The sequence below is a fragment of the Bubalus kerabau genome, chromosome 20, assembly GCF_029407905.1.
Source record: "Bubalus kerabau isolate K-KA32 ecotype Philippines breed swamp buffalo chromosome 20, PCC_UOA_SB_1v2, whole genome shotgun sequence".
In the NCBI taxonomy this organism is placed as follows: domain Eukaryota; kingdom Metazoa; phylum Chordata; class Mammalia; order Artiodactyla; family Bovidae; genus Bubalus; species Bubalus kerabau.
The window spans coordinates 32,643,324-32,654,196 of record NC_073643.1 but is presented as its reverse complement, the minus strand read 5'-3'; the positions used below and the strand labels follow the sequence as shown (position 1 = coordinate 32,654,196).

Genomic DNA, 10,873 nt, shown 5'->3' with positions numbered 1-10,873 from the left:
TCCTTCTCTCTGTAACCCAAATCTCAGACTTCTTTTTTTTTTTTTCTAAGTAGCATGCCAGGGTACAACTGCTGTGAGGTTGCATCAGGGAAACAGAACAGTTTTTTGACAAGACTGATTTCTTTTTTAAGTTGCATTTTTTACTGTTGAAAGTTCTGGCTAAGAGTGTGTTTAAAATCCATTATGATTGTAAATATGATATACTTTATTCAGCCTGTGTCTAAACACTGAGAAACAGAACTTTGGAGTAAAAGTAAATAAGAATAAAGGATTCTTTTTCCTAACAGTAGAACCAGATTCTGCCAACAAAATAGGACACCTAAATTTTTTTTAAAGCTGAGATGGGTGTTAGAAAAATTTTTGAGAGATGTGCTACTTGCAAGAGCATCCTAGAGTAAATGATTTTATTAAGCTAATTTTTTTCAAGTCTGTGAGCCCTCTGAAATTTTTTAATGTGGTATAAAATTTCTAAGAAATTGGGATGAGCAGCATTAAGGCATCACAGTAACTGATAATAATTTTACACACATTCTCACCGCCGAGCTTTGGACCCAGATCTCACATTCATCTTGGGTCATGTTATGATAAAGGCTATGTCTGGATAGTGTCAGAATATCCAGATGCAAAGCAGGCTGCTTTGTTTATCAGCTACCAAACTCCTCCTGTTTCAAGGCACCCAGCTGATTGTCTGAAATGATGGCATTGCATCTGGATGTTTAGCATTGTGTAGCCACAAGGAAAGACAAAGTGCTGAGTTTTACAGCTGTTTGGGTAACACCCTTTTTTTTTTCTTCCATTGCTTCATAGAAATGATCTTTTAAAGGATAATTTTGGTATCAAATTATAGAATTGGTGCTGCAAGCCCAGAAAGTAAGAATCCTGTTTCGAAGAAGAAGGCAGGACACTGTGGAAATGAAGACTCCATTGTAGGGTAGGGAAGGATGATGGAAATCAAAGTTTATTTGGAATGCTCACATATAAGATAATCTGATATACATGACAGATCTGATGCACAGTTGAAAAATGAATTAATGACTTTTTAGAAAACAGTGTAAGTGAAAATAGTGCTGATTGATTTATGATGGAGATAGGGCATGAGAAATCAGAGTGTATTACTTGGAGCTGCAGCAACAATAAATAATATGATTTAACTAAGTAAACTACAATAAAACTTAAAATACACCTATTATATATGTATGAAGGTTCATTGACATCCATCTAGACTGTTGCATCTTTGAAAATATCATTGACTCCTATTAAAGCTAATGTGTATATATTTTTTTGAATTTATTTTTTTAATTTAATTTTATTTTTTAACTTTACAATATTGTATTGGTTTTGCCTTATATCAAAATGAATCCACCACAGGTGTACATGTGTTGCCCATCCTGAACGCTCCTCCTTCCTCCCTCCCCATACCATCCCTCTGGGTCGTCCCAGTGTACCAGCCCCAAGCATCCAGTATCGTGCATCAAACCTGGACTGGCAACTCGTTTCATATATGATATTATACATGTTTCAATGCCATTCTCCCAAATCATCCCACCCTCTCCCGCTCCCAGAGAGTCCAAAAGACTGTTCTATACATCAGTGTCTCTTTTGCTGTCTTGTATACAGGGTTATTGTTACCATCTTTCTAAATTCCATATATATGCGTTAGTGTACTGTATTGGTGTTTTTCTTTCTGGCTTACTTCACTCTGTATAATAGGCTCCAGTTTCATCCACCTCATTAGAACTGATTCACATGTATTCTTTTTAATGGCTGAGTAATACTCCATTGTGTATATGTACCACAGCTTTCTTATCCATTCATCTGCTGATGGACATCTAGGTTGCTTCCATGTCCTGGCTATTATAAACAGTGTTGCGATGAACATTGGGGTACACGTGTCTCTTTCCCTTCTGGTTTCCTCAGTGTGTATGCCCAGCAGTGGGATTGCTGGATCATAAGGCAGTTCTATTTCCAGTTTTTTAAGGAATCTCCACACTGTTCTCCATAGTGGCTGTACTAGTTTGCATTCCTACCAACAGTGTAAGAGGGTACCCTTTTCTCCACACCCTCTCCAGCATTTATTGCTTGTAGACTTTTGGATCACAGCCATTCTGACTGGTGTGAAATGGTACCTCATAGTGGTTTTGATTTGCATTTCTCTGATAATGAGTGATGTTGAGCATCTTTTCATGTGTTTGTTAGCCATATGTATGTCTTCTTTGGAGAAATGTCTATTTAGTTCTTTGGCCCATTTTTTTTTTTTGGCCCATTTTTTGATTGGGTCATTTATTTTTCTGGAGTTGAGCTGTAGGAGTTGCTTGTATATTTTTGAGATTAGTTGTTTGTCCGTTGCTTCGTTTGCTATTATTTTCTCCCATTCTGAAGGCTGTCTTTTCACCTTGCTTATAGTTTCCTTTGTTGTGCAGAAGCTTTTAAGTTTAATTAGGTCCCATTTGTTTATTTGTTTATTTTTGCCTTTATTTCCAATATTCTAGGAGGTGGGTCATAGAGGATCCTGCTGTGATGTATGTCAGAGAGTGTTTTGCCTATGTTCTCTTCTAGGAGTTTTATAGTTTCTGGTCTTACATTTAGATCTTTAATCCATTTTTAGTTTATTTATGTGTATGGTGTTAGAAAGTGTTCTAGTTTCATTCTTTTACAAGTGGTTGACCAGTTTTCCCAGCACCACTTGTTAAAGAATTGTCTTTAATCCATTGTATATTCTTGCCTCCTTTGTCAAAGATAAGGTGTCCATATGTGTGTGGATTTATCTCTGGGCTTTCTATTGTTCCATTGATCTGTATTTCTGTCTTTGTGCCAGTACCATACTGTCTTGATGACTGTGGCTTTGTAGTAGAGCCTGAAGTCAGGCTGGTTGATTCCTCCAGTTCCATTCTTCTTTCTCAAGATTTTTTGGCTATTCAAGGTTTTTTGTATTTCCATACAAATTGTGAAATTATTTGTTCTAGCTCTGTGAAGAATACCTGGTATTCTTGGTAGCTTGATAGGGATTGCATTGAATCTATAAATTGCTTTGGTTAGTATACTCATTTTCACTATATTGATTCTTCCAATCCATGAACATGGTATATTTCTTCATCTAAAAAATATGGAACGCTTCACGAATTTGCGTGTCATCCTTGCACAGGGGCCATGCTAATCTTCTCTGTATCGTTTCATTTTTAGTATATGTCTGCCAAAGCAAGCACTAATGTGTATTTTAAAAGACATTTAAATTAACAGAAATATCTCTTTTCCCTGAAAATATGTATATTTCTATGGCAGTTTTACAGACTTTTGGCATTTAGTAGAAAGGCATGGCACAATGTCTTCAGAGCTTTGCCTTGTGATTTTTCTGCATGTACTTGAGTCATTGTCTACCTCACTTTGAAGTAGATCTTCTATTTTTCCTGGCCCCAAATTCCATTCTGACAGACAGTTTGCAACATATTAATATTAAAATCTAAGAAATGTTTTGAGTTGCAATAAATTGAAATCATGAGACTTTTACTGTAAAACACCACACACACACACAATTCTCTTTGTTTAGAATGAAATTATCTGATTTAAGTCAGGTAACTTCCCTGTTTCCCTTGTTGTTCAGTTGCTCAGTCATATCTGAACCGCCTGGACTGCAGCATGCACAGCTTTCCTGTCCATCACCATCTCTCTGAGCTTGCTCAAACTCATGTCCATTGAGTCGGTGATGCCATCCAACCACCTCATCCTCTGTTGTCCCCTTCTCCTCCTGCCTTCAATCTTTCCCAGCATTAGGGTCTTCTTTTTTTTTTTCTTAATTAATTTATTTTTTAATTTAAGGATAATTGCTTTACAGAATTTTGTTGTTTTCTGTCAAACCTCAGCATGAATCAGCCATAGGTATACATATATCCCCTCCCTTTTGAACCTCTCTCCCATCTCCCTCCCCATCCCACCCCTCTAGGTTGATACAGAGCCCATCAGGGTCTTTTTTATTTATTTATTTATTTATTTATTTATTTATTTATTTATTTATTTATTTTTTGCTGTTGTGTATCTCCTTTTTTTTTTTTAAGAATTTTTTTAAATTTTATTTTATTTTTAAACTTTACATAATTGTATTAGTTTTGCCAAATATCAAAATGAATCTGCCACAGGTATACATGTGTTCCCCATCCTGAACCCTCCTCCCTCCTCCCTCCCCATTCCATCCCTCTGGGTCGTCCCAGTGCACCAGCCCCAAGCATCCAGTATCATGCATCAAAACTGGACTGGCAAGTCCACTGGCAAGTGACTCACTTTACACCACTTGGAACAGAGAAACTAAATATATAAAATGCTGTTAAAACTAAAATTGCAAAGAAATATATTTATTAAGTCATGTTTTCTCCATTCACTTAATGTCAAAATAGTTTCCACTAGTGCTTCCCACTAGGCTATGGACCTTGGGACAACATTTCTGTCATTGTTTTCTGCTTATATCTTTCTTCCCATTACTAGACCAAGTTATTTGATAACTACTTCTAAGACGTTGTACTGAGCACCTGTATATATTTATGATTAAAAATTACAAGAAGAAAATTAACTGTAGATCTTGTAGAAGTATACACTGATATAATATTCAAACAAAGAGTTAGAACACTTTGAAACTAAGAGAGAAACCTTGAAAAATACATTGAAAGAAATACTTAGAGTATAAGAAAAATACACAAATTAAAAGTATAAGTTTGATATTTTAGCTTCATCATGTCAAAGAATTTTTATTGCAAAAAAATTTTAGTGTGTATTATTATACTAGCTAGGTAAGTATTTATTAGATTTTATTGAAGTGTAGTTGATTTATAAAGTTGTATTAATTTCTGCTCTACAGCAAATTGACTCAGTTTTAGTTTTATATATATACATTCTTTTTCATATTCTTTCCCAATATGGTTTCCACAAGATAGTGGACATAGTTCCCTATGCTATACAGTAGAGCCTTGTTTATTCCTCCTATATATACAAGTTTGTCTCTGCTAATCCCAAACTCATAATCCTTCCCTCCCCTACCCCAGCCCTTGGCAGCCACAAGTTTGTTCACTGTATCTGTGAGTCTGTTTCTCTTTCATGGATACATGCTTTTATGGTGTATTTTAGATTCCACAGATAAGCGATACCATATGGTATTTGTCTTTCTGGCTTATTTTGCTTAGTATGATCATTTCTAGGTCCCTCTATGCTGTTGCAAATGGCATTATTTCATTTTTTTATAATATTCCATTGTGTGTGTGTTTATCATATCTTCTTTATCCATTCATCTGTCAGTGGACATTTAAAGTTGTTTCCATGTCTTGGCTATTGTAAATAGTGATGCTATGAACATGGGAGTGCCTGTATCTTTTTGTATTATGGTTTTGTCTGGGAAAACCCTAGGTATTACAGTGAGAAAAACAACAACAACAACAACTAAGAAATGAGTGGGCTTGAAGATAATAGAAGTCTATTTCAGCACCATAAAAAATCTAAAACCCGTGTCTCAGATTGGCAAATTACTTTCTTCTAAGAAAGAATTTAAGGACCCAGGGCTCCTTCCACCTTGAGGTTCTATCATCAGCAGAATGTGGCTGCCAACACTGCCATCTCAGGTTGCTCTGTCGTAAAAGGGTATCAATCATGCAGCCTTGGACATGAGAGGAATTTTATGGACTAGTCCTGGGAGTTACAGGTATTATTTCCAATCTCATTCCATTGGATGGATCTCAGATGAATGGCCATATTTAACCTCAGAAGAGGCTAAAAAATACAGTCTAAGAAAAAAGAGGAAATTAGTTGAATATCTACCTGGTCATTCTTTACCATAAATATAATCCAAACTTTTAGATTAGCTTTATTTCTCTAAAATTTTTCAAGCTGAAAGTTAATATGTGTATTATACAGAGCTTTTTATCTATAATAATACTTATTATAATAAAACTTCTAATAGTGATAGCTGTAATAATGCTGACCCTTGATTACTTATTACTATAGTGCTAAGTGTTCTATAGAAATATATCACTTAGTCTAAAAGTCTTTAAGTCTGTGTCTCCTTTACTTCCCTGCATGTAGGATCATGGGTACCATCTTTCTAAATTCCATATATGTGCATTAATATACAGTGGGAAAAGGTGAGGGTAGGGTGATTGGAGAGAATAGTATTGAAACATGTACATTACCGTATGTAAAACAAATGATGAGTGCAAGCTCGATGCATGAAGCTGGGGACCCGAAGCTGGTGCTCTGGGACAACCCAGAGTGATCGAAGGGGGAGAGAAGTATGAAAGGGGTTCAAAATCAAGGGAACATGTGGGTACCTGTGGCCGATTCATGTTGATGTATGGCAAAAACCATCACAATATTGTAAATTAATTATCCTCCAATTAAAAGAAATAATTTAAATTACAAAAAAGAATTAAAAACATCTATCACTTAAATTTCATAGTACCCCCCATGAGGTAGATAGAAGTTCAGGTAAAGAACTCAGCGAGCTTGCCTAAAGTTGTGAATGATACAGACACATAAAATGGTGAGACTTAAATGCACGGAAAGTTGCCATTGCATCTCAACTGAAAAACAAAACAAAAAACACCTGAAGCTTTGTCATTATCAGCTTCAAATTTTATTCATATCAGTATTTTTTCTCGTATTCAACAGTCTTCCTAAACAAATTCCTATATAGGATGATATGTTAAAGTTATATATTTCCATTCCAGTTAACTTGCTTATTTGAGAATCTAATGTGATGGGACAAAGATGTTCAGTCAATCAAAACTCCCTGTCCTTCGTCTTTACCCAGTGCTGCTGCTGCTGCTGCATTGCTTCAGTCGTGTCCGATTCTGTGCGACCCCATAGACGGCAGCCCACCAGACTTCCTGTCCCTGGGATTCTCCAGGCAAGAACACTGGAGTGGGTTGCCATTTCCTTCTCCAATGCATGAAAGTGAAAAGTGAAAGTGAAGTCGCTCAGTCATGTCCGACTGTAGCGACCCCATGGACTGCAGCCCACCAGGCTCCTCTGTCCATGGGATTTTCTAGGCAAGAGTACAGGAGTGGGGTGCCATTGCCTTCTCCTCTTTACCCAGTACTCCCACTCTATTCCTCACCACCTAGACATTTCCAACACAACACTTTATACTGCTATGTTCATCCTATCGTGTATCCAGATATAGTCTAGTGTATCTAATTGTAGTCAATGGAAAGAAAAATCAGGAAGTTATGTGAAATTTCCTCTTAGTACAGAGAGAGAGAAAAAAAAGTTGAAAGTGGGAGTAAGAAGACAGAGCTTTAGTAGATATGGTAGCTAGGAGAATGTTGATGGAAACACTTGAGACTGGACAAAAAGAAAGTTGATAGAAGCAGCTTTCAGAGAGAAGGAAGAAATGAGAATTTTTAAAAGGCTTTATTGTAAAACATTGATTGAATCCCTTTCAGTGGTGTGCAAACAGTTCAGAAAAGGGTTGTAGTTACTTTTAACTTGTGTTGCAATTTATGGTCTGTTTCTTTCATTGTGGCCCCAGAATGAGTCAGATGAGACCCTGGGTTTTATTTGGGTTATGCGAGGCCATGGCAACACCAAATCTTAGAGTTGGAAGGAATCTTAAAGATATGCAGTCCAATACCTCTCCCAATACAAGAATGCATCTATTCATCTAAAACAAAAACAGAAAACTCCCTACCACCATTTCAGTGGGTTTTAAGGTAAAATATTTATTTCCTGATGAGGCAGATCATAACAATTCTTCAGATATTTAACTACATTCATTACCTTTTCTGCAAGGGTTGTTTTCTTTGATGTAGTGAATAGAATTGTTGTTGCTAAGTCAATAAGTCGTGTCTGACTCTGTGACTCGAATGACTGCCCCTTGCCAGCCTCCTCTATCCTCCACTGTCTCTCAGAGTGTGCTCAAATTCATATCCATTGAATTGGTGATGCTATCTAACCATCTTATCCTCTGCTGCCCCCTTCTCCTTTTGCCTTCAGTCTTTTCCCAGCATCAGATCCGAATTGTACTTGGACCTTAGTCTTCATCCTATCTACCAAGGCACCCTTTGGATTAGATTCACTTCCAAATACATTATTCCTGATTTTTTTTAGGCTATATTAACACTTTTTAAATTTCCTGTTGCCCTGTATATCTGCAAGAATGTAAAATTAGGAAACAGATGGGACACTCAAAATAGGATAACTTAAGAAAGGTTTGTTTACAGAGGGAATTTTCAAAGGTGTGTATGTAGAATAACTATTACTAGGACTGGAAACGTTCTAGATGGTACCACCCTAGGCCTGAGGAAACAGGCAGAGACGCTCGTTATCAGAATGAGGAAGGAGAGAATTATATAGAATGAACCACCTGGAAAGAAGCAATTATCTTCTGCAAAATTACACTGTCCAGGGATTTCTCTGGTGGACCAGTGGTTAAGACTCTGTGCTTCCAATGCAGGAGGTACAGGATCAATCCCTGGTCAGGGAACTAAGATCCACACAGTAGGCCAGACATTTTAAAAAGGTACATTGCCCAGTCAAGGCAACTCAGAGCGAAGAAACCAAGAAATCAAAAATCAGTACATGACCTCACTCTCTTCACTTCCACCAAGCTTCTGAAGGGGGTCTCCTCTGATTGAATCCAACCAGAAGTCAAAGGACTCATTGTCAGAGCAAAGAGCAGATGGCCAAGTATGGAGGGAAGGATCTAAAGAAAGAAATGGAAGATATCTGACATATTCCATAGCATTATCATAGGCATCCACCAAAGTAAAAGCTGCTGCTCTGCCCTGAATGAATCAGGGTCATTCAAGCGGTTGTGTCACTCTAAGTGTTTGCCTCCTGCTAAGCAACAAACACGTCTTCCCCACCCCCATCCCCTGCTTATTAGAAGCCGGATAGTATAGAAAAGACTTGCCAAAAGTAATCATAATTCAGAACTCACATATATGTTGTTATGGTGTCTGACATTTCACATACTTAAGCTTCCTGAGTGTCCCATACTGAAATTGAGCCTTCCAGTGAAAAGTGGCATTTTAGAGTCTGAGCATGGTGGGCTACCACAGGCATTGACACTGCCTATTATAACAAACAGTTCTGAAAAATGAAAGCTCCTCATAGAGGCAGATTGCTTTGTTCTTTGTACAAATGAAAGGAGAGAGATGGTTGGGTTCCAAGGGAGGAACAGAGAAACAGGCTGGGGAGTTGACCCTGGAATTGGCTCCTTGCCATCCCTCTTTTAGCTTTCTCTAGCAAGCTTTTTGCCAATATGCAATATAGTAGACCTTGGTGCATACCTGATGCTATGCTGGATAACAGCCCAAGGCTTAAGAAACCTAGGCAAAACATGTAAAAAAGCAGAAATATTTATATTTATTAAAAAGATCTTTCTGAATAGTGGTGCTTTTTTTTTTATATATATAACCAAGATCTTTATTTATAAGTTTGTAGGAAAATGTACTCTTTCCTTGCCCATCCACTTACTTTAAAAGCATAAATAAAGTAAAATGAAATAATCTCATGAACCTCATGAACCCATTATACTGCTTTAAAAAGGAGAAGAAAACATTGCATCAACGAAGCTGAGATGACTTGGCCTTTATCATCCAATTTACTTTTATAGAGTTTCTGAGATTTGGCTGAAACAGTTGCTTTCATTTCGGAGATGCCTTGATGCCAATGTTGCCTGGTCAGCTGTAAGCACGTGTAGGCCGAAAATAAGCATGTGAGTTCCAGGTGCACTTTGGGTGTGTTCAATGCTCAGCTCCTAGTGTTTCCTCACATCAAGTATATTCTATTTGTGTGTGTGTGTGTGCTTCTTTCCTGAGACTAATTTCAATCTTGTGGTAATCATTTATTTTAGCAAAACCAAAAGACCTAAGATATGGTACGTTTAATGCTGAAAAAGAAATCTGACAGCTATTTCCATGATTAGATAGGGAGTGGTATTCAAAGTCACATTTCATAAGACCTTGCTCTAGTTCTGTTCAGATTCAAGTCACAATAGTAATGAGAAAAATGTCATCAGACTTACAAGGAGAGTAAAATAGGTTCATACCCAAAAATGAACTCCAGTAGAAAGCATAGCAAATTGGGATGCTAGTCACCAAATTTTATTCAAATCTGAAAATAAGTAATTTTTATGTTAAGCATTGTTGGAAAGGCATGGGAGACAGATGTGGACGTGTCAATGTAAAATCATGGTTGATAGACACCAACGAACGGGAGCATAAACTTCAGTTAGTGCCTGTCGGCAGAGAAGCCCAACAGTGCCTCCAAGGACCTTAAAGGTTAACAATAAAATCTCAAATTGAATCCTCATTTTCAATGTGAGCCAATCTGTTATAAAACAATGAATTGGCATGAACGTACCAAGGCCAATGAGTACAGTTAAGGAAGAGCCTGTCAGCGTAGCCATACTTTATCACCCATGCAGAGAGTAACTCTCCATGACATTAAGGATGCTCTATTTGATAGAATGTCACAGTTAGTTGACACTGGCCTTATCCTGGATCGTAGATTCTCTGTCACATCCTGCCAGTTGAAAGCAGGACCTAATGATTACAGTGTTTTACCTTACAAGCCCTGATGGGAAACCAAAGCTGAGTTTAGCTGTATAAATTACTGCATAGTGTCAGGGTTGCCAATGGAAAGTGATTGATAGAGGAGCTGATCGGCCATATGGAAGAGAAAAAAGTGAAAAGGATTGTGCCCTGATCTTGAACACCAAAGCTTATAATCCAATCAAACCAAAGGAAAATGCTTAATAAGAGTTTCAAAGACTTTTGAGGCTAAAGATCATTCTGTCCTTTGGTGACTTGAATGGACATCTCTTTTTGGACACACAGCAGATAGCACCCCCAAATATACATAAGTTCAGACTAATTATTTGTAAAGCATATAA

General features: G+C 37.3%; 1 non-coding gene across 1 annotated transcript; it reads right to left on the bottom strand.

The window, feature by feature from the left end:
• Window positions 1-3,097: 3,097 nt before the first annotated feature.
• Window positions 3,098-3,201, bottom strand: LOC129635647 (U6 spliceosomal RNA). The gene has a single exon (XR_008706405.1). It is a non-coding gene; the product is annotated as a U6 spliceosomal RNA (small nuclear RNA).
• Window positions 3,202-10,873: the final 7,672 nt, after the last annotated feature.